At 35.6% G+C, this 27,915-nt stretch overlaps 1 long non-coding RNA gene across 2 annotated transcripts; it reads left to right on the top strand.

Moving 5' to 3' along the window:
• The first annotated feature begins 1,019 nt into the window (after positions 1–1,019).
• LOC129350300 (uncharacterized) lies at positions 1,020–26,537 on the top strand. Of its 2 annotated transcripts, none has more exons than XR_008603653.1 (4): positions 1,020–1,717; positions 2,869–2,972; positions 4,985–5,219; positions 13,240–26,537. It is a non-coding gene; the product is annotated as an uncharacterized LOC129350300 (long non-coding RNA). The 2 variants fall into 2 exon arrangements; XR_008603652.1 differs by having other exon boundaries at positions 1,025–1,717; positions 16,938–26,537.
• Positions 26,538–27,915: the final 1,378 nt, after the last annotated feature.

Raw genomic sequence — 27,915 nt, 5'->3', positions numbered from 1 at the left:
GTTTTATTCTAGCCCTTTTGTGTGTCATTTTGTTTCCCATTTTATTTTTTTTATATCAGACTTTGTACCATTTATGTCTCAATTTATGTATTTTGTACCATTTTGTGTCTAATTTGAATCACCTTGGTCATTTTTTGTCCCATTTTAGTCCTTTTGTCTGTCATAGTGGTGATTTTCTTTCTTCTTTTGGTCATTTTTGTTTCATTTCAGCCCTTTTGTGTGTCATTTTGGTCATTTTGTGTCCAATTTTATTTATCTCTATCTGAGCATTTGTGTCTCAGCTTGGTTATTTTTTGTCAAATGGATAATTTTATGTCTCAATGTAAGCATTTGGGTCCATTTTGTGTCTTTTCTTTGGTCATTTTTTTCTTTTTCAGCTGTTTTGTGTGTCTTTTTTGTCCCATTTGATCTATTTTTATCTGACTTTGGTCCATTTATGTCTCAATTTATGCATTTTTGTACATTTTTGTACATTTTCTGTCTCATTTTGGTTTTTTTTTTGTCCCATTTTAGTCCTTTTGTTTGTCATAGTGATGAGTTTTTGTTCTAATTGTTCTGCATTTTTGTCCCATTTTGGTCCCTTTTCTGTCTCATTTTGATAATTTTTGTTCCATTTCGACTTTTTTGTGTCTTATTTTGGTAATTTTTGTCCCATCTTGTCTGACTTTGGTCCATTTGTGTCTCAATTTAGTCATTTAGTCAAATTTTTAGGTCTCATTTTATTCATTTTTGTCTCATTTTAGGTATTTTGTCTCTCAAATTAGTAATTTTTGTCTCAGTTTTTCCATTTTTGTCCCATTTGGGTCCATTTTCTGTCTTATTTGGGTAATTTTTGTCTCATTTTGACTCATTTGTGTCTTAATTTGATCGTTTTTGTCTCATTTTTGTGTCTCATTTTTTCCATATATCAAAATGGTGGAAATAGTTTCTGACTTGGAGTTGGCAGAAAGACCGATTGGGGAAAAACTTGACAGAAACAACTAGTTGACTGTTAAATTATAATAAGTTTGTTTTGGCTGCAGATGCTCAAACTTACAGAATCTAAACTATAAAATACAGACCTGAATCGTTTTATGTTGAAGTATTATTATTGTTAAATTAAGATTGTGTTCCTGTTTTTCGATAAATAAACTAGAAATATGGTTGAGGTGCTCCATCGGTTTAGTTCCCTGCTGGCTGAAGTTGTATATTTCTCTGTTGAGTTTTTAGAAAGTGAACAGAAAGTTTAGGAGCGCTTTAATTATTCATACCTGGAAGAACTCACACCGTTAAAGCTGCAGTTATCTGCTAAACTTGTGGCTGGAATCACCTCAGAACAAGAAAACTTGCTGTTTATTAAATCCTGCGGCGCCCGACTTGTTTTTCTTTTAATACAGTGACAGCAGAGAGAAAACAACACAAGGAGGGGATGTAAAGGCAGAAAGCAGCTGTGATCTGGATGTAAACAGCTGCAGGACGGCGGCGTTGGTTGATCCAGCGCTGGTTTCCTGGTGAGGCCGGAGGGTTCTGCTGGTCCCACGAGGCCCGGCGAGGCGTTGGAACCACAGAAGAAGAAGAAGAAGACCTCCAGCTCTGATTGACAGCCTCTAAAAAACAAACACCTGTGAGCTAAAGGTAGAGGAATAATCCCACAGCGCTGAACGCTAAAACTTTGTCCAACAAGTGCTGCAGAAGTGGATTAGAGAAACGAAGAGCCGTCCTGATTGGATGGAATCAGGTCAGTTTATGCACTTTTGTACCATTTTAGTCCATTTTGTGCCTCATTTTGGTCATTTTTGTCACGTTTTGTGTCTTATTTTGCTAATTTTTCTTCCATTTTGTTCCATTTTCTCTCTTATTTTGGTCATTTTTTTTCCATTTGGTCTATTTGTGTCTCATTTTGGTCCTTATTGGCCCATTTTGACTCTTTTCTCTCTCATTTTGGTCTTTTTTCTCCCATTTTGGTCCATTTTGTCTCTTATTTTGGTCATTTTTCTTCTATTTTGTGTCTTATTTTGGTCCTTATTGTCCCATTTCAAGTCTTTTGTGTCTTATGGTCATTTTTATTTTATTTTAGCCCTTTTCTGGGCCATTTTGGTCATTTTTATTTCATTTTAGTCTTTTTTTCTGTTTTCTTTTGTACATTTTTGTCCCATTTTGACTCATTTCTGTCTCATTTTGGTCATTTTTGTTTTATTTCAGCCCTTTTGTGTGTCTTTTTGTTTCCATTGTATTTTTTTCTATCTGACTTTGTACCATTTCTGTCTTGTTTTGGTCATTTTTGGTATAATTTGGTCCATTTATTGTCTCGGTTAGTTCATTTTTGTCCCATTTCAACTCTTTTCTGTTTTATTTTAGTCATTTTTGTTTTGTTTCAGCCCTTTTGTGTGTCATTTTCTGTCCCATGTTATTCATTTCTGTCTGACTTTGGTCAATTTGCGTTTCAGTTTGGTCATTTAGTCCCCTTTTTTTGTTTTTATTCAGTTTTGTTTTATTTTAGTCCTTTTGTCTCTCAAATTGGTAATTTAAGTCTGAATTTATGCATTTTTGTGCCATCTTGGCCGATGTTGACTATTTTGTGTGTATATATATATATGCACACACACAAAAGAGACAATAGAGCTGCCGGACTTTAGATTGAAAAATGAACCACATTGAGGAAAAATGAGTCAGAAGCAAAAACAAAGGGAGTTCAGAGGAGATTACTGACAAAGGACATGTTTTAAATCAGGTTTATAGTCATTTTAGACAGATTTCAAGTCATTATGGACATATTTTCAATCATTTCTAACAATTTTTCTGCTATTTTGCACAAATTTAAAATGCTTTAGACATGTTTCCGGTCATTTTGGACAGATTTTGAATCTTTTTTTTGCACATATTTGAAAGGAGCCACGACTCTTTGAATCCTTCCAACCAATCAGATGAAGCTCAGCAGCTCCAGGTGACGTCCATTTGTTCGTTTGCACTAACGAGCAGCGAGGTGAACTCAGGTGAGTGAAGATCAACCTGAAGCTGGAAAAGCAGCTTCATGTGTTCAGAAAGTTCTGAACTTTAATCTGAAATGGCCACAAAAATGTTGAAAACAAATCATTTAGTTTGGTTTGTTCTTTCTGTAAAATCAGAATTCAGAGTTTATGTTTCCAGAATCCTGAGCAGCTGCTGAATGTTTGGAGGAAAATGAAACTGAAGGAGTTGAAGCTGAAGGAATGAAGCATCAGGATTATTAGAGTTGGATTTATTTCTGTCAGATTATAGCTGTCACTGTTGGGCTTTATAGTCTGAGCTTCTGTTAACTTTAGAGACAAATCCAGACTTTTAAAAACACATTTACACAGAACTCTTCTTCATGTCTTATTCATGACAAACCTTCAGCTTCTCTAAAATGACCAGAAATTAGAATGAAAGTGCAAAGAAAGCAAATAAAACCAAACAACAACAAGGTTGTGTACAGTGAGAGGTGAAATCGTGTTTTTGAACTTTAAAGCAGGGAAATATTTTCAAATGAATCCACAAAAATGTTGTAAATGAATGAAAAATAATTCTTGATTCTGATTCTGGTGGTTCAAACGTGAGGAAAATCACAGAAAAAAGACCGAATAACAAGATTTACGTTGTTATTTTGAGTTTTTGTCTCATAATTTGGACTTTAACATAAAATAAATTGACATTTTACATGATGCTTTTTTTATTCAACACGCATTTTTGATTGTTTCTCTTCGAACACATTTAAATAATTAAAATTAGGATGAAATCTAATCACTCAAGATTCATTATAAGATTTTTGAAAATCCTCAATGTTCATGTTTTTAGATCTAATTATCACTTTCTAAATAAAATAAAAGTCATGTGTTACGTGAGTTTCAGAGAATGATAATTTCATAAACTAAAAATAGTGATAAACTCACTGATTCCTGTTTTACAGGATTTAATTATAGTTTAAGGAAATATAAATGTCATCTGGCACAGAACATAATTATTTAAGTTGTACTTGGGGGAAAAATGCACGTATTAATATAATAAAAATATTACATAAAAAGTCTTGCTAAATAAATATAATTTGCTGTTATTTTCACAGGTTTTTACAATTTTGGGACATTTATTTATTTTCCAGTGTTTTTTCTGGCAATCTTGCTACCAGATTTTCTCCATTTTTTGGTAGGATTTAAAAAAAAAAAAAAAAAAAAAAAAAATTATTTATTTAATTTGGAATAGATTTTTTTAAAAAAAATAACAATTCTAATTAATAAGTCAATTCCAACCCCAGACTGTTCAAAAAGGCTGATGTTCAGCATTTCGATGCTAACATTTCAATGCTAATTTGTGCTAATTACCTCCAAACTTTTTATTTATTAAAAAAAAAAAAAAAAAACTTTTTAAGGTAGATGGTGATTAAATGATTGATCTTCTGGGGAACATGAACATTTGTGTAAAATTATCTGTTGTTTGTTGAGACATCAGTGGCCTCCAGTCTTTCTGCTAAACTAGGCTAACAGCTTCCACCTCTTTACTGTCTTTGTACCAAGCTAGGCTAACAGTTTCCCCTGCTTCAAGTCTTTGTGCTAAGCTAGGCTAACAGTTTCCCCCAGCTTTCAATCTTTCAGCTAAGCTAGGCTAACAGCTTTCCACAGATTCTAGAATTTGCTTTAAGCTAGGTATACAGTTTCCCCCTGCTTCAAGTCTTTGTGCTAAGCTAGGCTAACAGTTTCCCCCAGATTCTAGAATTTGTTTTAAGCTAGGCTAACAGTTTCCCCCAGATGCTAGTATTTGCACTAGGCTAGGCTAACAGTTCCCTGTTGCTTTTAGTCTTTGTGCTAAGCTAGGCTAACAGTTTCTACCGGCTCCCAGTCTCTGTGCTGGGACATGCTTAGATTTGCTAGATTTTTTTTAAATTTTTGAAAAAATATAATCAAAGAAATTCAACATTTTAATGATTTCCAGGAAAGTTAACGTTCTTTTAAACCCTGAACCTTATCTAAACGTGTCTCGTATTAAACTCCTGCAGGTTTACTTTTCTGGACGCTGCTTCCTGAGGAGAGTTTTCAGTCTCCAGCAGAAGAATCCCAGAAAAGGTCAGAGTTTTTTTATTGGCAGCTGGTATTTTCCTCCAAACGTCCCGTCGTGTTTCCACGAGGCGCCGCCGTGACACGAACACGAGCAGGAAGGCGTCGACGCTTCCTGCTGCCTGACAGACGACGCCGAGGGTTTAAAGGACAAAACAACAGCTGCAGAGAAAAAAGGTTCAGTTTGTCCAAAGGTCCAGATATCAGAGGCTGTCAGCGGCATCACAGGCAATAAATAAAACACCTTTTTAGTTTTAGTTTAATTTCACCTGATTTTTGAAGCAGTTTTGCCATTTTAACCCATTTAGAGCTGAAATATCTCCACAAATAATAATTCTAAACAGATGTTCATGTTCCCCAGAGGATCAATCGTTTCATCACAATCTACCTTAAAATGTAAAAAAATTAAATAAAAATTAAGCTAATTAGCACAAATTAGCATTTGCCATCCAATAACTTACAAATTTATGGCCACACATTGTAGAGAGTAAAGTAACAGCAAAAAGCAGTCAACATTTAAATTATTAGTTTTATTTTTGTAATTTTACTAGATATTTATCAAAACAGGAAAATCAATATGCTAGGCTAAAGGTTTTCCCCATTTCCAGTTTTTGTGCTAAGCTATGCTAACAGTTTCCCCCATTTCCAGTATTTGTGCTAAGCTATGCTAACAGTTTCCCCCATTTCCAGTTTTTGCGCTAAGCTATGCTAAGAGTTTCCCCCATTTCCAGTATTTGTGCTAAGCTATGCTAACAGTTTCCACTCTTCCAGTCTTTGTGTTAAGCTAGGCTAACAGTTTCATCCTGCTTCCAATATTTGCGCTAAGCTAGGCTAACAGTTTCCCCCTGCTTTCAACCATTTCGACTTGAAAAAAATCCAATTATTAGCATCATTTTGGTGCTAATTCTTCAGTGTAATCTATAGTCGAGCACTTAACCAGTGCTATGTAGAATGGTCTGACTGCACCTCGTCAAATTTGGTCAAAATGCGGATGAGAATTTGTAGAAAATGTTCAATCTGCCATGATTTAAAACAAAGGAACTCTTTTGAACAGACTCTTACACATTCAAACTTGCAAAAAGTACAATTATTAGCATTGTTTTACTGTTAAACCTGTAGTGTAACATAAAATCGTGCCCTGAATCAGTGCTGTGTAGAATGATCTGACTGCACCTCGTCAAACTTGTTTGAATTGCAGGGGAGAATTTGTTGAAAGCGTTCAGTTTGTCATGATTTAAGTCAAAGGAACAGCTTTAAACAGACTCTTGCAGTCTAACTTGAAAAAAATCCAATTATTAGCATCATTTTGCTGCTAAACCTTCAGCGTAACATAAAGTCGAGCCCTGAAATGTCGCTAATAAATGTGTTTTTCAGGTTGGACCGTCTGTCTGAGAGCAGGTTAAATAAGACGAGTGTTTACTCCGAACCAGTGCAGTTAGAATCAGGCCGTTCTGTGTTCAGGTGAGCTGTAACATCACTTTCTTGTTGCTGCCAACAGCCTCAGAGGTGGTTTGAAGTGGTGTTACTGCAGAAAGAGGCTCCTGTTACCTTTCAGACAGCCAGATAATGAGAAAGCAACATTTCATTAAAGGTGACACACGTCTTGCTCGCCTCTCCGTCCTCGGTGCCACAAACGCTTCGCCTCGGGCTCCGGCCGACTTCTGCTGCGTTTCAAACCTTCCCTCTGACATTTGGACTGAGATTACTTTTTATTATTGTGGCGGTGCATTCTGGGTAAATATTGCGGGCTGAGGTCGCAGAGGGAGCAGCTTGTTTTACAAAGCGAGGCCCGAGGCTGCAGAAACACGGCGTACCTTCGCAAACAGCAGCTTTTCAAACTTTTAAAAGCAGCTCTGATGAATTAGTAATCGTCTGTGGCGATGCCGTGAGCGTGTGCGGCCCGTTTGCTCGATCACTTGTACATATAAAAGCCTCTCAAAGTTTTAAAAGCACCGGCGATAAATTAGCAATGTGATATAATGATGGACTGCGTGGGCAAAAAACGCTGCAGAGAGAAACTGCTGCTGCTGGAAAACGTCCAGTTTGTCTAAAAACCACACAGGTGACGAGAAATCAGACGGAAAGAGTGACTCTGGAATAAATAGCTGCTTTGTTTTCCTGTTTGTGCTTCTTTAACGTCTGAATTTGAAGCAGTTTCAGAGTGTTTTTCCTCACTCTGGTTCATTTTTCAATCTAAAGTCCTGGAAACAGAACAACATGAAGAAGGAGAGAGAACTCAGAAATGTTAGAATGACACAAATCATTTATCAAACTATGAACATTATCACAAACTCTACAAACCTTTTACACACAAAATGTGTCCAAAATGACTTCAACTTGTCCCAAATAGATTCAAATGTGTTCAAAATGATTGAAAACCTGCAGAAAAGTGATTTAAAACCTGAACATAATGACTTGAAACATGTCTAAAATGTTTAAAATTAGTTCAAAATGACTGAAAACGTGCAGAAAAGTGGCTCAAACCTTATCCAAAATGACTTGAAATGCATGTACAGTCACTGAAAATATGTCCAAAATGACTTGAAATCAAAAATTAATCAAATCAATCAAAATTAATTAAAAGCTGACTAAAATGACTCCAAACATGTCCTTTGTGAATAAATTCTTTCGTATTTTTGCTCCTGTCACATTTTTCTTCACTGTAGTTAATTTTTTAATCTAAAGCTCTGGAAACAGAACTACATGAAGGAGGAGAGAGAACTCAGAAATGTCTTATAGCAGTTAAAATGAAGGAAATCAGGAAAAAGAAACAATTCTTTCATGATTAATTCTATAAAATTAGTCTAAAATGACTTAAAATTTCTCTAAAATGACTCAGACTTGTCCAAAATTGCCCAATACATATCCAAACCCAGTCAATTTGTCCAAAACGACTTTTAACTTCTTTAGAAATTCTCTAAAGCTGTCCAATATTATTCCTAAATTTGCCTAAACTGAATCAAAATGTGTCCAGAATGACTTCAATCTTGTTTAAAATGATTTAAAACTCATTCAGACTAACTCGGTTTGTCCAAAATTACCTGAACCTTGTCCAAAAATACTAAAAATTAGTCACATTTTTCTTTACTGTGGTTCATTTTTAAAATCCTGCAGCTCTGAGGAACCAGAACATCCTGAAGGAGGAGAGAGACCTCAGAGATGTCTTCTCTCTTCAGTTAGAATGGTGGAAATCATTAAAAACAGACATTTATTTCATTATTTTTTCTACAAAATTAGTCCAGTATAATTCACAACTTGTTTAACCCTCCTATTATCCTTGGGGTCAATTTGACCCCATTCAATGTTTAGCGATCAAAAAAATGATAGTTGACTTTATTTTTTTTGCTTCATATTTTATGACTTTTCCTAATTTGATGGGGACTATCGATTAAGCATAAAATGATCATGATGATATTTTGTCAATGTGCTGAACAGGGCTCAATTTGACCCCAGGGATGAAATGCGTTAGTAATATTTGAGGAGAATAGGAGGGTTAAAATGATTCAAACTTGTCCAAAATTGTTCAAAAAAATAGATAGATAGATAGATAGATAGACTACAGATAGATAGATAGATAGATAGATAGATAGATAGATAGATAGATAGATAGATAGATAGATAGATAGATAGATAGGTAGACTACAGATAGATAGTTAGATAGACTACAGATAGATAGATAGATAGATAGATAGATAGATAGATAGATAGATAGATAGATAGATAGATAGATGGATAGATGGATAGATAGACTACAGATAGATAGATAGATAGATATATATATAGATAGATAGATAGATAGATAGATAGATAGACTACAGATAGATAGATAGATAGATAGATAGACTACAGATAGATAGATAGATATATAGATAGACTACAGATAGATAGACAGATAAACTATAGATAGATAGATAGATAGACTATAGATAGACTATAGATAGATAGATAGATAGATAGATAGATAGATAGATAGATAGATAGATAGATAGATAGATAGACTACAGATAGATAGATAGATAGATAGATAACTATAGACTATAGATAGATAGACTATAGATAGCTAGATAGACTATAGATAAACTATAGATAGATAGACTATAGATAGATAGATAGATTATAGATAGATAGACTATAGATAGATAGATAGACTATAGATAGATAGACTATAGATAAAGTATAGATAGACTATAGATAGATAGACTATAGATAAACTATAGATAGATAGATAGATAGACTATAGATATACTATAGATAAACTATAGATAGATAGACTATAGATAGATAGACTATAGATAAACTATAGATAGATAGACTAGAAATAGATGGACTATAGACTATAGATAGACTATAGATAGATAGATAGATAGACTATAGATAGATAGATAGACTATAGATAAACTATAGATAGATAGACTATAGATAGATAGATTATAGTTAGATAGACTATAGATAGATAGATAGACTATAGATAGATAGACTATAGATAAACTATAGATAGATAGATAGATAGATAGATAGATAGATAGATAGATAGACTATAGATAGATAGATAGATAGACTATAGATAGATAGATAGATAGATACTTTATTAATCCAGAGTGAAATTCAAGCAGTTGTTAGTTATCCAAAATTACTCCAAATTTGTCCAAAATGACCAACAAACCACAAAAAGATGCAAAATTACCACAAAAAGATGCAAAATCAACATAAAAAGGTGCAAAATTATCACAAAAGATGCAAAATCATCTTGAAAATATGCAACATCATCCCAAAAAGATGCAAAATCACCACAAAAAGATGCAAAATCATCACATAAAGATGCAGTTATCACAAAAAGATGCAAAGTCATTGCAAAAAGATGCAAAATCATCACATAAAGATGCAAAATTATCACAAAAGATGCAACATCATCTTGAAAAGATGCAAAATCATCTCAAAAAGATGCAAAATTATCACAAAAGATGCAAAATCATCTTGAAAAGGTGCAAAATCATTACACAAAGATGCAAAATTATCACAAAAAGATGCAAAATCACCACATAAAGTGTTTTTCTTTCCATTCTGTGTCTGACCAGAGCAGCAGCTTTTCAGATATTCGTGAGGAAACTGAGCTCCAGACTTTAGTTTCTGTGTTTTTCTTCTGCAAACTGAATTTAAAACAAACAGAATTAACTGTTTTCAAACCTGAATTCTTCTTTCCCCTGAAGATGGAAACCGGATTTCTGATCCCACGTTGTTCATCTCCGGTTAGTTTCCATCCATTAATTCTGCAGAAACAATCCCTGGAATTAGAAGAAGGGGGTTCAGGGAAATAACAGCAAACGGTTCAATCAGAGTTTAATAAATGTTTCATGATCGAGTTAAACGCTGCTGCAGACACAACCTGGAGGAGAAGTTACAGCAGCAGAGAATTATTCAATATCTGGGGATAAATCTGGAAATTCCTCCTAAAAAAAAGTCTTTTCCTGCCCTGAAAATGATAGAAGTGAAAGGATTTCTCTGTTTCTAGTGGTGAAATCTGGACTTCCTGTTAGTTAAACAATCATTTTTTGTCCACATCACCTTGGATTTATGAGTAAAACCTTCATCTGAGCTCAGAATTCCTCCAACTTGGTGCTAAATAAAGATTAAAATCGAACAAAATGAGTGTTTTTAAAGTCACACATCCAGTAAAACATCCACTCTGTTGGCTACTGGTTCTACTTTTCAAAATAAAAGACTAAATCTGAACAAATCGCCTTAATCATCAGTAAAAATGTTGGAAATCTTTACTGATGGAATGGAAAATCCGATTAAATGAATTATGAGAAGAATAAACATGTAAAACTAGTCAAAATATTATGTTATAAAATGGAATCAGATCAGACTTTTAAATGTTATATACATTAAAAAAAAAAGCCCTAATGGGTCACTTTAACTCAATTTTTGCATGCTTTAATGCATGAAATACGGACATTTTTAAAGATATTTGTGAATTTAAACTGATATATGAACTAGTTGACATGAAAAAATGTCTTAAAAATCACTATCATTGTATATCAGCTAAAATTGTATTAATATTATATAAAAATTTCCACATTTTATGCTATAATCATCTAATAATTTAAACAAATTCGACTTATAATGTTAAAAATCTGCAGAAAGTAGGTCGAGAGCTGATTTTAAAGACATGTTATCATGTAAAGTGTTTCATATATCAGCTAAAATTTTACAAATATTTTTAAAAATATCCATATTTTATGCATAAAAACATTAAAAATGAAAATGTCCATATTGTAAGCTATAATCATCTAAAAATTTATATAAATTGAGTTAAAGTGACACATTTGGACTTTTTTCATGATGTTTATGATATTTTAATGAATTATATCAAATTTACCCAACCACAAAATCCAAAAATCTGGCTTTCACTTGAGGGTTTTTGGTCCAAAGTCGTGTTTTAAAGAAAGTTTTTCAGGAACTAATTACAGCAATGAGTCCAGCTTTACATCCTGATAATAAATATATGAAGAACTCAGTTTCTGATGCTAATAAACCTGCTAAAAGTGGCTAGATGGGTGATTTTTAAGCTGTTATTAGTCATCTGACTGCAGGAACAAACGTCTCCTCCTGCTGATCAGGACTCTGACAGCTGAAGGACTTCTTCTTCTTCTGCATTCAGTTTTTGATGATCTTTGAGCCACTGCAGCTCGAGGACTCTTCAGCTTCATCAGAACGACTCACGACAAACTGCTGCGACACAAATCTGTGGGAACAAAACAAAACGGGATCTGATCTTCTTTCATCTCTCCTTCTTTTCCAGCAGTATGTTTTTTTTTTTCCCCAGGAAGAAATAATTGGTGGAGCTCTGGCCTCGTGGGAACCGCTTCATTTAGATTCTCCCACATAAACACACAACAACATCTTCTTCTTCTGCTGCTGCTTCCCAGAGAAACTTCCTGTCGACCTCGCTGCCAAACACGGCCCCTCGGCTCCCCAGTGCATTGTGGGAAGGGTCCCAGCTGGTTCCTGGAGGTCCCCGATCGCTCGTCATGGAGCTCTTTGTTCCGCTGCAGAAAACCTCCCAGATGGCTTCAGCTGAAGGAGGCGTTTCAGCAGCGAGAGGCCAAGTGTCGGCTATTTTTACTCTTATTTTTACAGCAGACTTTCACACATACATGTTCACAAGCCCAGGAAACACATCTTCTGCTGTTTAAAGACACGCTTCAGTCAGTAAACGCTGCAATTAACGTCTCAAAGCTGCACTCAGAAGCAGCGTCGAGCTAAATGCTAAAACAAAGCATCACAAGAGGACGTGAAATTAGCACTAAAGATGCAAATCACCACAAAACGATGCAAAATCATCACAAAGATGCAAAATCCAAACAAAAAGATGCAAAATCACCACAAAACGATGCAAAAATTACAACACAATGCAAAATTTGAACAAAACGGTGCAAAATCACCACAAAAAGATGCAAAATCTCCATGAAAAGATGCAAAATGAGAACAAAACGATGCAAAATCACCACAAAAAGATACAAAATCACCGCAAAGCAATGCAAAATCACCACATAGATGGAAAATCACCACAAAAAATGCTAAATCACCACAAAAAGATAAAAATCACCACAAAAAGATGCAAAATCACCATGTAAAGATGCAAAATCAGAACAAAATGATGCAAAATCAATAAATCCAGAAAAAAAATAATGCAAAAAGAACAGGAGATAAAAACTCACTGAAACTGGCAAAAAAAAAGAATGATGCAAAACCAGCACAAACAGAGAAACAACAAAGATTTTTCTATAAAAACACTGAAAGCTGCTTTTTTTCCACACATTTTACAGAAACTGAATGAATCTCGAATCCTTTAGTTCAGTTTTTGGTTTGGTCTCTAAAATGTTGTGTTTTTAGAGCTGCAGCGGTTTTTACTGTTGGTTTCTTCCAGCCATCGTCTCCTTTTCCTCCTCCAGGCTCTGCTCTGGAATCACGGAGGGTTTTTTTTCTAGTTTTTCATCATTAATTTTCATTTGTGGCAGCGATGGCAGCAGGGAAATAAATGCATTAATACAGAAATGGGTCATCGCAGCATCTTATGGACTTCTAATGCAGCGTGTCGGAACACACACGCACGGAGTATGTGTTTATTTTACAGTCCGTATCCGTGTGACACGCTGCCCGTTGGTTAATGAGTTTATTTCCATTCTGATTTCAGATGATTCTCCAGCTGTGGAGCCTCAGATCAACACAGTCCAGCAGTTTCCCTGAATTAAATCAGCTTTTTTACAATAATAGAGCAGTCTCATTCTGTACACACCCCAAACGTATTCACAATAATAGGAAAATGGCCTCAAAGGACAAAAAAAAAAAAAGTTTAAAATTACTCAAAAAATTTGTCAAATGACCCAAAACGGGTCAGAAAAGACTCATAAATTCTCCAAAATCACTCACAATTTGTCCAAAATGACACAAAACACATAAAAATTACCCAAAATATGTTCAAAATGACAAAAAATTTCCAAAATTACTCACAATTTGTCCAAAATGACACAAAAGACATAAAAATAACAAAAAACATGTTCAGAATGACTTAAAATGAATTCAACTCAATACACAATAACTGAAACAGGACAACAATTTGGCCAAAATGACCCAAAATTTGGTCAAAATGACCCAAAACGTGTCAAAAATTACCCAAAATATGTTCAAAATGACAAAAAAATGCTTAAAATGACCAAGAATATGTCATAAATGACCCAAAACGTGTCAAAAAGACCCATAAATTTGTTTAAAATTATCAAAAATTTGTCATAAATGGCCCAGAACTCATAAAAATGACCCAAAATCTGTCCAAAATGACCTAAAATCAATTCAACTCAATACACAATTACTGAAAATTTTGTAAAAGGACAAAAAATTGTTGAAAATTACCAGAAATTGTCCAAAATGTCACAAATAACTCACATTTTGTCCAAAACTACATAAATATTATTCTCTATTAACAGATTCATTCCAATTTTCCCAACATAAATCATGTTTTTTACAATAACGCATCAAAGTGACTTGGGGTCATACAGAGAGAATTATCATCCAGACTTCTAAATATGTTCAAGAGAAAACACCTGAAACAAACTCCAGGAGCAGCTAAAGATCCTGGTGTTTCCTTCAGACGGTGGAGGAGACCAAACCTGGAGTTAAAGAGGCTGAATTTTGGTCTTTAAATGTTGCTCTGAAACTTCCGGATTTTTGGCCAACAAGTTCAACATTACAGCTTAAAGCTGTGTTTATGACTTGATTCTGTTGATTTATTTCATATACAGGACAGGAAATGTCTTCTAAACTTTACTTTTGCCACCAAATCGCTTGAAAAATTCTCCAAAAATGTTGAATTCCTCCTAAAAACAAGCCCTATGTTTTTGTTAAAGCCTGATATCTGATTCAAGCTTCACTTGTCTGGACTTAAAATAATTAAAACCAGCAGCAGGTGAAGTACAATATCAAATATCTTCTTCTACAACCTAAACTTCTTCACAATGATTATAAATTTAGCCCAAATAACAAAAACTGGTTCAAAATTATTTGAAATCAGTTCAACTCAATTTTCCAGTTCGTTGTTTAGTTCAGAAAATGTCAGAAAATGGTGCAAAAATGTTGATCAGAACTCCTAAAGTCCAAGATAAGAAATGTCTTATTCTGTACACAACAACTGAAAAATTTTGCAGAGGGACAAATATTTATTTTAAATGACCCAAAACATGTAAAAAAAAAAAAAAAAACAACTTTTAACTGCCCGAAATGTCTCCCAATTGCCATAAAAAAATTTGAAAATGTGTCTAAAATGGTGACTTCGTCTAAAACAACTGAAAATTCATCAAATGATTGCTTGAAAATATTGGAAATTAGTCCAAAATGAGTCAGAAATGTCCAAAATCTGTCAAAAATGACTTAAAATTGTCCAAATTAACAATAATGAATTATCAGACACTGAAACCGAAGAAAGTGCAGAATTTTTTCAATCCAGGCTCATCTAGTGTCTCCATAAAGTTCCTATAAGTGTGTATATCTATGGATGGATTCATATTTCTACTAAAATACAGTCTTTGGTCGACATTTCACCAACTTTTAACTTGAATCTTGCTTGAAACTTCTCCAGAATCGCTCAGAATGTGTCCAATATAAGGAAAAAAGTTCCAAAATGACCAAAAACATGTCACCAAATATTTAAAATAAGTGCGAAAAGACAAAGATGGTCAAAAATGACTCAGAGTTGTCCAAAATGACTTGAACTTTGTCCAAAAGCCTTTGTCCAGAATCACACAAAATGAAATAAAGATGATCTAAAGTCATTCAAATTTCTTCAGTGTGTCAATAATGAGTGCAAAACGTTCAACCAAAGTTGGTCTAGTGTCTACATAAAGTTCCTGTAAGTGTCCATCTATGGATGGATCCATATTTCTACTAAAATCCAGTCTTTGCAGCTGTTTCCAAAACTAAAACTCTGTCATTTTTATCCTCTGACTTCTTTCAGTCTGTTTTTATTCCTGACAGCTGCTCTGAAACTCCGACAGATGGACAGTTAATGTTTTACAACCACTTTGTGTCTCCTAATAAAGTTTGAGCTCCGGAGTGTAAAGAATCCTTCTTTTTATTTATGCGGGACGTTTGTATGAATCAAACTTTCCCACTAGAACCGTTCTGATCGAGTTAAAGATCAAACTGAACACAAACCTCCACGATGTGATTCATCAGCTGTTCTGGACGAAGAAACCTCTTCAGGAAAACGTCTTTAGGACAAGATGAGGAAAAAGTTTGTGGATTAGGTCCATTTTTCTGTTATTAACACACAGAAGTAAACACATTCTGATATTTCTGAACCAAAAAGGTGCCAAACATCCAGATTATTAGAAAAATAAGAAGTCAAAGTGACTAATAATTCTATGTTTTGACGATATAATCTCTCTGCCCATTTTTATTTTATTTCTTCAATATTTGCTTTGTTTGAAATTTATTCTGACATTTTTAATTCTATTTTTTTTTCCTGACGGTCTCCTTGCATGTTTGTACAACTGTCCTGTGTTTTAATTTTAAAAAATTATAAAGACTTTGTGAAAATGCATCTAAATGACAGTTTACCCCAAAATAAAAAGCACAAAACTGTCTAAAAAAACATCAAATGTGGAAAAAGGAAGTTCTAAATTCTTAAACCGTTTTCAAAGATGCAAAATAGAAACCAGCAGTAATTTAAAGCAGCGTTCCAGTTTATTATTCAGTTAGTCTGATGAAAGATTCATGAAAGGAGACGCAAAACAACCACAGAGAGACACAAAACAACAACAAAGAGACACAAAACAACCACAAAGAGACACAAAACAACCACAGAGAGACACAAAACAACAACAAAGAGACACAAAACAGCTACAAAGAGACAGTGGACAACCACAAAGAGACACAAAACAACCACAAAGAGCTGCAAAAAAACTACAGAGACAAAAAAAACCCCACAGAGATGCAAAAGAATCAGACAGTAAACATTTAAATAAATCAGAAATCTGTAGTTTTACAACTAATAAGTTGTTTACATGTTGTGAATATAAAATTACCTGTTGTTTTGTCTTTAAAAACAACATTTGTATTTCAACATTTCTCATTATTTTTAGTTTTTACATGTATTTTTTGGGACACTCTTACTGCCATATTGTCACTTTTTTAAGTCATAACTCCGCTCAGCCTCTGTTTTTGTTGGCAAAATGCAAGCATTATTACAAAAACAGTCCAGAAAACTTCCCCCTGGCCCTCATAGTTTGTTCCTTCTTTTATATTTACTGTATTTTCTTTAAATTCTTTGGTTTTTCTGGCTCCGTGGACGCCGTCTGGCTCTGAAACATCCCATTTCTTTTGCTTTCTGTTTCCCAGTGACTGATTTCCTGCTGACCTCCGACCTCTCCGCCTGCAGCCATCACAGACAAACAGCCGGGCTGACTTATGGCGGCGTGGCGGCTATTCCTCACGCAGAGCAGCGCCGCCAGAAGCCCCGTCCGCCGGTGAACTTTGATTTTGCCATTTGGAGGGTGGAGGTGGCGCTGCGGAGCCGCCGGCTGTTTGCTGGTGGAACACGCTGTAATTCAGCCGGGGGAATAATTGACCTGTCAGCGGGTCCGGGCCGCCGGTTCCCGTCACTCGGTCCGTCGCTGCAGATTGATAAACCCCGGTTCACCCTCGGAGACATTTTACACACAACGTGACGGAGACGAAGCTGCCGCTGGAAGGAGGAAGGAGAGATCAGAGCCTGAACTGGGCTTTGTTCGCTGCGGTCAGGTCGACCTCCGTCTGGGATCAGAGTGAAGATCCGCTGCACGAACACAAATAAAACCCTGCAGCTGCTGCAAAGACTCAAACTGGACACGGTGAAAGCTCAGCGAGGAGGATTTAGTGTCCATAAGAGACACAAAAAAGATACAAAGACACAAAACAACCACAAAGAGACACAAAACATCCACACAGAGACACAAAACAACCACAAAGACACAAAACATCCACAAAGAGACACAAAACAGCCACAAAGAGACACAAAACAGATACAGACAAAATTTTGCAGTTTTAACGCTGTTCTTTCCTAAAATCGTGTTTATTTAATCAAAAATAGGAGTAAACTGTGTATTTTGCTGTATTTCATGATATTTTTAGATATGTTTTTATATATTTTATTTTTCATTAAATGAGTCATAATTTAGATATTTTATGTTTTTTTTTACTTTTAATAACCTAAATTTTTGATTTTGTGGTTTTAACACTGTGTTCATTCCTAAAACCTTGTTTATTTGATTGGAAATCAGAGTAAACCTGTGTGTTTTTCAGTATTTCATGCTGGTTATTGTTCGTCCTACAGAACAAATATCTGCAGCAACCCTCTAATCCTGCAGCTCGACCCGCTAACGCTCCTCCACGCATGGCTGCAGCTCGCCAGGACGCCGTCGCTGCAGATCTGGATTAAAACCTCGTCCTTGTTCCGAGTTCGTCTTTGAGCGGGAAGCCGAAGCCGTCAGCTGGTGGAGGGAAGGAGGTCCACGCACACACAAACACAACACAACCAGCGGGAACACAGTAAGAACATTAACCCACAAACTCAGCTGGAAACGGGTTCACAACAGAAGAGAAGGATTAGAAAAAGTTCTTCACACAGAAGCAGCTGAGAGACACACGACAGCTACCAACCAGGTTTTATTCTGGTTTTTCTTGTTCGTTTGCAGAACTTCAGCATTAGTTGATGCTCATTTTCAGTTTCATTTTCTGTCTCTGTTGGTTTTTTCAATCTCAAATCAAAAACAACTGCTACAGGACTTGAAATACCCCAAAAGAGACATAAACTGACAACAAAATGAACTAAAGACACACAAAATAACCACAACATGAACTAGAAAGACCCAAAATGACCAAAAATGAACTAAAGACATACAAAGACACAAAATGACCACAAATAGACACACAACACCCCAAATAAACTAAAAATACACCAAACTTTGACAAAAAGACACAAACTAAAGAGTCACAAAACTCCCACAAAACAGCCACGAGACACAAAATGACCGCAAAGAGACACAAAACAACTACAAATGCACAGTAAAACAACCATAGTCAATTCTCAAAATGCCTCAAAAAGACACAAACTGACAACAAAATTAACTAAAAAGACACAAAACAAACTATAAAGAAACACAAAACAACCACAAAGAGACAGTAACTGACTACAAAGAGACACAAAACAACTTTTTATTCTTTTAAATTAGTTCTGAATTGAGATTTTTACTAAAAACCAACACTAATAATAGGGAGGTATGATGTAGAATCAGTGGACCAGTCGTGTTTAGACTCCTTCTCCTCATTAAAAGTTTGTGTTTTGTGCGTTTCCTCTGCAGCTATCTGTTGGTTCCAGCAGCTTCCTGTAGCTCCGCCCCCCTCACCGTCAAAATAGCGGCGTCTGGAGCTAATCGATGCTCAGACCGTGTGATTTATGGCGTTTGCTGAACTCAGCAGTGGGAGCTGCTGGGGGATTCTCTCTCCTCATAACGCTCGTAATTGGATCTCTGTATGAGGCTTCCAAGAAGTTCTCATCGGGGCTTTACCCACAATGCTCGGCTCTCCCCTCATAACCTACATTACTAATGGAGACAAATGTTGCGTGGGATCCTGGGAGGGTTCTCTAATTGGAGGAGCAGAAAGGGAAGCGTTTTACCAGCATCTCGGCTGTGTGGATCCTGAAAAGCAGCAGAGGGTTAGCGTTAGCTTAGCTCCAACGGCCCTCCGACGCCACATTAGACACCGCCGAGCTGCTGTCTGAACAACACAACGCTGGTGAAACGGAGCTTCACACGTCTGGTTTAGTGGTTCTGACACCTTATCACCACAAAGGAACACAAAACGAACAGGACAAGACACAAAATCACCACAAAGAGATACAAAACGAACAGGACAAGACACAAAATCACCACAAAGAGATACAAAACGAACAGGACAAGACACAAAATCACCACAAAGAGATACAAAACGAACAGGACAAGACACAAAACCACCACAAAGAGATACAAAACGAACAGGACAAGACACAAAACCACCACAAAGGAACACAAAACAGACAGGACAAGACACAAAACCACCACAAAGGAACACAAAACAGACAGGACAAGACACAAAACCACTACAAAGGAACACAAAATCACCACAACAAGACAAAAAAAATCACCACAAAATGAACACGACAAGACTAAAAATGACCTCAAAGAGACACAAACCGAACAGGACAAGACACAAAATCACCACAAAGGAACACAAAACAGACAGGACAAGACACAAAATCACCACAAAATGAATAGGGCAAGACTACCTCAAAGAGACATAAAACCATCACAAAGAGACACAAAATGAAAATGACAAGACAGAAAATCAGCACAAAGTGACACAAATCAACTGGAATAGACAAAAAATGGCAGCAAAGACTCGAAAAACAACAAAAGATGCAAAACGTCCAAAGACACACACAAAACTGACTGGAAAGAGACACAAAATTAGCATAAAGAGACACACAACCACCAGAAAATTAACTGAAGAAACACAAAAAGACCACAAAATTACAGAAAATGACCACAAAATGAACAAGAAAGACTCAAAATGACACAGAAGTACCACAAAATGAGTAAGAAAGTCACAGAATGACCAGAAACGGACACAAAACAACCACAAAATGAACTAAAGAGACACAAAATGACACAAAGGTACCACAAAAGGAATAAGAAAGTCACAAAATGACCAAAAAAGACACAAAACAACCACAAAACAAACTAAATAGTCACTAAACTACCAGAAGACAAACATAAATCTTGCACCAGACTTTATTTCAAATGTTCAGGTTTTTAGACTTGATTCGTTTCATGTTTCCTTCAGGCCTCCAGAAGTTAAGCCGAAGATCTCCGACCTCCTGAATCCAAAGTCTTCCTCTGAAACCGTCCAGCTCAGCAGAAAGACGTCAAGCCGTCCAACAATCCTGCAGATCTGCATGCAGAGGAGAAGAAGCCCTGCAGCAGAGCGTCAGCAGCAGATTCATCAAACAGAGAAGTCAAGCATTAAATAACGACATAAACGGAGACGGGAGGAAGCTGCTGCACTGTTCAGCAATTATTACCTCAACTTTTACTGCCCCAGATCTGACCTGAAACCAGCTAACGTCAGAAAACCCTCCACAGTCTGCAGAGACAGCTGGAGCCACTGCAGCCGATCAGGTTTCATCTTAACGTGTTCAAATCTGTCTTTAGTAACAAACACATGTTCAAATCTGTGTTTAGTAACAAACACGCGTGTTCAAATCTGTCTTTAGTTAAAAAAAAAGTGTTCAAATCTGTCTTTAGTAACAAACACGCGTGTTCGAATAAGACTATAGTAACAAACGCGTGTTCGAATAGGACTATAGTAACAAATAGGACTATAATAACAAACACATGTTCAAATCTGTCTTTAGTAAAAAAAACATGTTCAAATCTGTGTTTAGTAACAAACACGTGTTCAAATCTGTCTTTAGTAAAAAAAAACGTGTTCAAATCTATCTTTAATAACAAACACGTGTTCAAATCTGTCTTTAGTAAAAAAAAAACGTGTTCAAATCTGTCTTTAGTAAAAAAAACATGTTCAAATCTGTGTTTAGTAACAAACACGTGTTCAAATCTGTCTTTAGTAAAAAAAAAAACGTGTTCAAATCTATCTTTAGTAACAAACACGTGTTCAAATCTGTCTTTAGTAAAAAAAAACGTGTTCAAATCTATCTTTAGTAACAAACACATGTTCAAATCTGTGTTTAGTAACAAACACGCGTGTTCAAATCTGTCTTTAGTAACAAACACGTGTTCAAATCTGTCTTTAGTAAAAAAAAAACGTGTTCAAATCTGTCTTTAGTAAAAAAAACATGTTCAAATCTGTCTTTAGTAAAAAAAAAACGTGTTCAAATCTGTCTTTAGTAAAAAAAACATGTTCAAATCTGTCTTTAGTAACAAACACGTGTTCAAATCTGTCTTTAGTAACAAACACGTGTTCAAATCTGTCTTTAGTAACAAACACGTGTTCAAATCTGTCTTTAGTAACAAACACGCGTGTTCGAATAGGACTATAGTAACAAATAGGACTATAATAACAAACACATGTTCAAATCTGTCTTTAGTAAAAAAAACATGTTCAAATCTGTGTTTAGTAACAAACACGTGTTCAAATCTGTCTTTAGTAAAAAAAAAAAACGTGTTCAAATCTATCTTTAGTAACAAACACGTGTTCAAATCTGTCTTTAGTAAAAAAAACATGTTCAAATCTGTCTTTAGTAACAAACACGTGTTCAAATCTGTCTTTAGTAACAAACACGCGTGTTCGAATAGGACTATAGTAACAAACACGCATGTTCAAAGTGAAGGTCTCAGGAGCAAAGTGGTTGTTCAGCTGCTCCATGTTCAGCTTCCAGGAGAGGCAAAGAGAACTGAAAAGACCACAACTGAACTTTTTGATAGAAATCAGTCAAACATTTCACAACAAGGACACAAAATAGTCCCATTAGACGTAAAATGACTGATTAGACTCACAACCAGACTTCCTGGATTCTATCTGCAGACATCAGAAGAATGAGGAGATTATTTCCTAACCTCTGTGATGACTTCACGTCTGGGGAGGATTCTGAGCCTTTTGGAGCCGATTTCACTTTGTTTACTGCTGATTTTACATCTTTTTGTGGTAATTTTGAGTCTTTTAGTGGTGATTTTGAGTCTTTTTGTGCGGATTTTATATCTTTTGTGCTGATTTTACATGGTTTGTTGCTGATTTTACATCTTTTTGTGCTGATTTTACATGTTTTTTTCTGATTTCAAGCAGCAGCCTCCTCGGTTTGTGTCCTCGAGCGCGTTGATCTGCTAAACTCAGATGGTAATTAAGAGAAACGTCTAAATCCTTGCTCTGGTTTCCGTCCTGCTCTTCCACCTCTCTGATATCTGTGTTGCCGTCACACTGGGATAATTCTACCTCTAATGGAGGAATTAGTCGGCCCTGAAATGAGCTGCAGAGGATCAGAGCTTCTGCAGCGACTCGTCTTTAATGTCGCACTGCAGGAGCTTCTCAGAATAAAGGACAGGAGACGCCAAACCAAACATCCTGGTGCTGAGAGAAGCTGCAGATTTCAGATTTTAACCTTAAACCTTTTAGATTCCAGCTAATCTGCACCAGCACCAGCTTTCTGAGCGTCTTTCTGACCAACCGATCGACTCTGGAGCCAAATATTCTGCTCAGGAAACCAGAAACAGTCAGGAAAGAGAGCAGAAATGCATCCTTTATGGTTTTATTTAAGATTACAGAGTGTAACTGCCTTTCTTTATCAAGCTAAACATGTACAAAATGTGGAAAAACAACTATGAGAAGTTAAATATTGATTTTAAAACAACCAAGAACATAAAGTTCACCGTTTAACAGACCTGATGTGGTTTATGGCAGCCTGCTAATTCAGCTACGGAAAAACTGAGTAACTGGTGATTTTATGTCTTTTTGTGGTGATTTCATGTCTTAGAGCGACATTTTCTTGTCCTTTGAGGGGATTTTAGAGCTTTTAGTGGGGATTTCATGTCTTTTTGTGATGATTTTGTTGTGGTTTCTCATTTATATGGTGATTTGATTTCAGAGCTTTTAGTGGTGATTTCATCTCTTTCCCTGGTGATTTTAGAGCTTTTAATGGTGATTTCATGTCTTTTTCTGGTGATTTTATGTCTTATAGCATCGTTTTCTTGTCTTCTGTAGTGATTTTAGGGCTTTCTGTATTGATTTAACAACTTTTAGAGATGATTTCATGTCATTTTGTGGCCATTTTAGAGCTTTTTGTGGTGATGTCATGTCTTTTTATGTTGATAAATCCTTTTGTGATGATTACGGATCTCTTATGGTAATTTTAGACTTTTTTGTGGTGATTTTGTTGTGATTTCACATCTTTATAGTTATTTTAGATCTTTTGTGGTCATTTTATGTCTTTTGTAGTGATTTCAGGTGTTTTGTGGTGCTTTTAGATCTTTTTGTGGTAGTTTTATATATTTTATTGGTGTTTTCGTGTCTTTTGTGGTAATTTCAGGTGTTTTGTGGCGCTTTTAGATCTTTTTGCATTGACTTCCCATCTTTTCGAGGTCTGTTTAAATGAAGTAAATGCTGTTTGTTTGTCCTGTAAACCAGCAGCCAAACTTAATAACTGCAAACCCTCCTAACCCTTTTAAAGGCGACAGTTAAACTTGAACTCTCTCCAGTGTTCTTAGAAAGCATCATATGTGGATGCAGACATCTGCAGCAGGAAGCCGTGACGGTAGCGTGTTATTTCCGTGTGCAGATCTGCGGTCACCAAACAGATTGTGAGCGTTGAGGAGCCGCTGGGATATTTGCTGATTGAGAGCTTTAGACCTACAAAGGAAGTGTAATTGAAAAGGCGAGTTTAGCCCGACAGCCTTTTGTCGTATCTTTTTAATTAAGTTTCTCTTTCTAAGGCTGCGATCGGCGGGAGCGATAGGAGCGGCGGCGGCGACACGCACCACATTGCTGTTCATTAAAACCCTCCAGAATGTGGCGCTAATTAAAATTCATCCAGAGGAGAGAGAAAAAACACACACTTCACAAAGAACCGCCGGCACAGACGTGTTATTAGCATGAACACGGAGAACATGTGTGCTGCTGCAGATAGAAAACTGTCACGTTAAACACACCATACATACATCATTATATGCTTTTATATAAAACAGGAACACAAAGCTGCTGACTGGAACATAAAAATCCACTCTTTTAAGGCCTGAAAACGAGGCTTCAAAGAGCTTCAGCAAAAATAGGTTCTTTCAGGAACCGTTTTCATGATTTCATGTGTTTATCTTCTGATCTCGCTTTGTTTTAGGTGATTTAGTGGTGATTTAACCTCTTATTTAACCTCGTATTGTGTATTCTGTGATGATTTCCTGCCTTTTGTGGTGATTTTCAGTCTAATTTTCGATTTTTTTGTCGAGATTTGAGATATTTTCATGGTGTTTCTGAATCTTTATATGGTTTCATATCTTGATTTTGTATCTTTTCTTGGTGCCTTTAAGGCTTGGTGATGATTTTGCCTTTTTCTGTGATGATTTCTTGTCTTTTTATGGTGATTTTCAGTCTGATTTACAGTTGTTTTGTAGAGATTTTTGATATTTTCAAGGTGATTTTGAGCCTCTGATCATTTTGTTTCTTTTGTGGTACTTTTACATCTTGTGGTGATTTTTTGAGCAGTTTCCATCGGGTTGGACCAGTTCGAAGCTTTGAAAACGTGGGAGTGTTCACAGGAAGTCTGTTTCTCCTGGATCTCAATGGAATAATCCTGGAAAGTTGTTGATGTAGAACTTTTGTCTTTATGAAAGCAACACCAGAGACTGATGAGAGAAAACATCAAGCAGTCGAGGATGTTTTCTGTTCACGTGAAGAAGAATGCTGAAATTAAACCTCAGATCCAAACATGAACAGATATTTGTCAACCCATCGGAGGTTGGACCGACTTCCAATCAGCCTGAATAGACCCCGAAGCGACTGAGCGTCATAGAAACAGTGAATTGTCTGCAGGTGTAGCAGCTGAATGTCGACAGCTCGACGCTCAGTTTGACAACAAGACGCCGGCGGCTAAATAGCAGCAGTGGAGGAGCCTTTGATAGCTGTGAAGAGAGAAGATGGCGTCTGTACAAGAGCAGAAGTTCTTTGTCTTCAGTCGAATGAAAAGAAGCTCTGAAGAGGAAGTCTTTGGTTCTTCATCATCGGCAAAGTCAGGCGGTACAAAGAGGCATCAGAAACAGGAAGCGAGCAGCTGTTTGAGCGCCGTTCGTTTCCCGTATGTCTTCACGTCTAAAGTGTTGTTGAGCTTCGTTCAGCTTCTCTGAAAACAGCCTTTTGTGTCTTTGTTGGTGACGTTGGATAAGAGTTAATGCTGGAGGCAGAAAATAAGAACTAGAGTGGTTTTTCCTTTTTCTTTCTAATGTCAAACACCAAATGCAGCCAAACGCTATTATGGGATGTGGATCACTGCAGAGAGGAGTGTTGATGAAAGTCTTTTGTTGAATGCTTCCGGAAGCTGCAATTTCTCTTAATGATCTGCACAATTATTCAAAATGACTCAGAATCTGTCAAAAATAACTCCAATTTTGAGCAAAATGAGTCAAAATTTGTTCAAAATTACTCGTTTTGTCCAAAATTACAATTTTTTTTTAATCCAAAATGACTCAAAATCTGTCCAAAAGGACAGAAAACCTTTCCAAAATTTTAACAAAATGACTTGGAATCTGTCAAAATAAGTCAAAATTTGTCCAAAATCATCCTAAATCTGTTCAAAATGACTTGAAACTTGTTTAAAATATATTTTTTAAAAACTGTCCAGAAACTGTTAAAATCTTGTCCAAAACTACTCAAATTTTGTCCAAAATAACTCAAAATGTGTGCAAAACAACTTTAAACTTTTCCAAAATGACTCAAACTTTGTCCAAAATTACTACAGTTTTGTTCAAAATCTGTCCGAAATGACTCAAAATTTTTCCATAATTACTAAATCTGTACATAAAATACAAAAAGTGTGTCTAAAATGACTCAGAATCTGTCAAAAATGACTCGAAATTTGTCCCAAATGACTCAAAACTGGTCCAAAAGGACACAAAGCTTTTCCAAAAATGACTGAAAATTAGTTCCACATTATTTAAAACTCGTCCCAAATGACTGAAATGAGGGTTTTCCTCCAGTAGACGTTGGTTCAGCTTCTCTGAAAACAGCATTTAGTGTCTTTGTTGGTGAGGCTCAGAGTTAATGCTGGAGGAAGAAAATAAACACCAGAGTAGTTTTCTTTTTATTTTCTTTAAACACCAAATGCAGTCAAACACTATTTGAAGCCTTTTGTTCTGAAAGATTCTGCTCCTTCCTGTCACTGTGGGTTTAAAGTTTAAATTAAAACTTTTCTGCTAATGATCTCAACACTTTAGCCTCCTGACTGCTGTGATCTTGGTTTCAGCTTCATTCTGAGCAGGAGGACAGTCGGAGGCTGTTAGCAGCTCTGAAGACTTCAAAACTACATCTGAGAACAAAGAACGGCTCCACAGTTCTTCCTGGACTGATCCAGAGTCTGAAATTAAACCGCAACGCAAGAAATTACTGTGAAAATACAGCCAAAATACAGTTAAAAACTGTCCAATCTGAGGCTTTTTTAGATTTTTGAGCCAAAACTAAGTGACATTGTCATGACTGATGAGTGAAAAAGTTTGTAGAGACTATAAAAATGGAAATATCTATATTTAAAGGGACTAAAGTGTGTCCAGAATGTCTTAGAATCTGTTCAAAATGATTTTAAATGTGTCCAAAATAACTCAACAGTTGACCATAAAGACTTGACACTTGTCCAAAAAGACTCAAAATTTGTCCAAAATAAAAAAAAGTCCACATTGATGCTAAATTTGTCTGAAACGTCAAGTAATTGTCTGTAATGACTTAAAATTTGTCCAAAAAAGACAACAAAAACAATGTCTAAGATGCAGAATTTGCCTGAAATGATGCAAAATTTGTTCACAAAAGACTCTCTCTCTTATTTGTGGAAAAAATTGAAATGTGTCCAAAATAATAAAAAAAAAATAATTCTAACATCTCAAAATTTGTCCAAAATAACAAAAATTATCCGGAATGGTGCTAAATTTGGTCAAAATGACTCAAAACATGTCAAAAATAATAAAAAATAATTGTCTGCAATGACTTAAAATCTTCCAAAACTGATGCAGAATCAGAAATTGAACTAAAACATGATAAATTATTGTGAAAATGCAGCCAGATTTTAACAATTTCCTGTTTTTACAAATCACAGTAAAAAATTGTATGACATATATTCAAACTGACAAAAAATGTACAAAATTATATACATTTGTTCAAAATTATTTGAAATGTGTCTAAAATAACACAAAAATTGTTCGAAAATGATACAAAACTTCTCAAAAACAACCAAAATTTGTCCAAAAACAACAAAAATGTATCCAAAATAACAAAAAACATGCTAACAATGATGGTAAATTTGTCCAAAATGAATCAAAACGTAAAAAAATAACCAAAAAATTGTCAGTAATGACTTGAAATTTGTCCAGAAAAGACAACAAAAAGAATGTCTAGAATGATGCTAAATGTGTTTGAAATGATGCAAAATTTGCTCAAAATGACTTGAAAGACTTCAAAAAACTAAAAAAAATTGTCCAAAAACACTCAAAATTTGTCCAAAAAAATAGAATGTCTAGAATGATGATAAATTTGTCTGAAATGATGCAAAATTTGCTCCAAATGACTCGAAACTTAAAAAATAACAAAAAATTTGTCC

The sequence above is a fragment of the Amphiprion ocellaris genome, chromosome 13, assembly GCF_022539595.1.
Source record: "Amphiprion ocellaris isolate individual 3 ecotype Okinawa chromosome 13, ASM2253959v1, whole genome shotgun sequence".
Taxonomy (NCBI): Eukaryota; Metazoa; Chordata; class Actinopteri; family Pomacentridae; genus Amphiprion; species Amphiprion ocellaris.
Note: the sequence above shows the minus strand (reverse complement) of the source record. Positions and strands in the feature narration are given on the sequence as shown.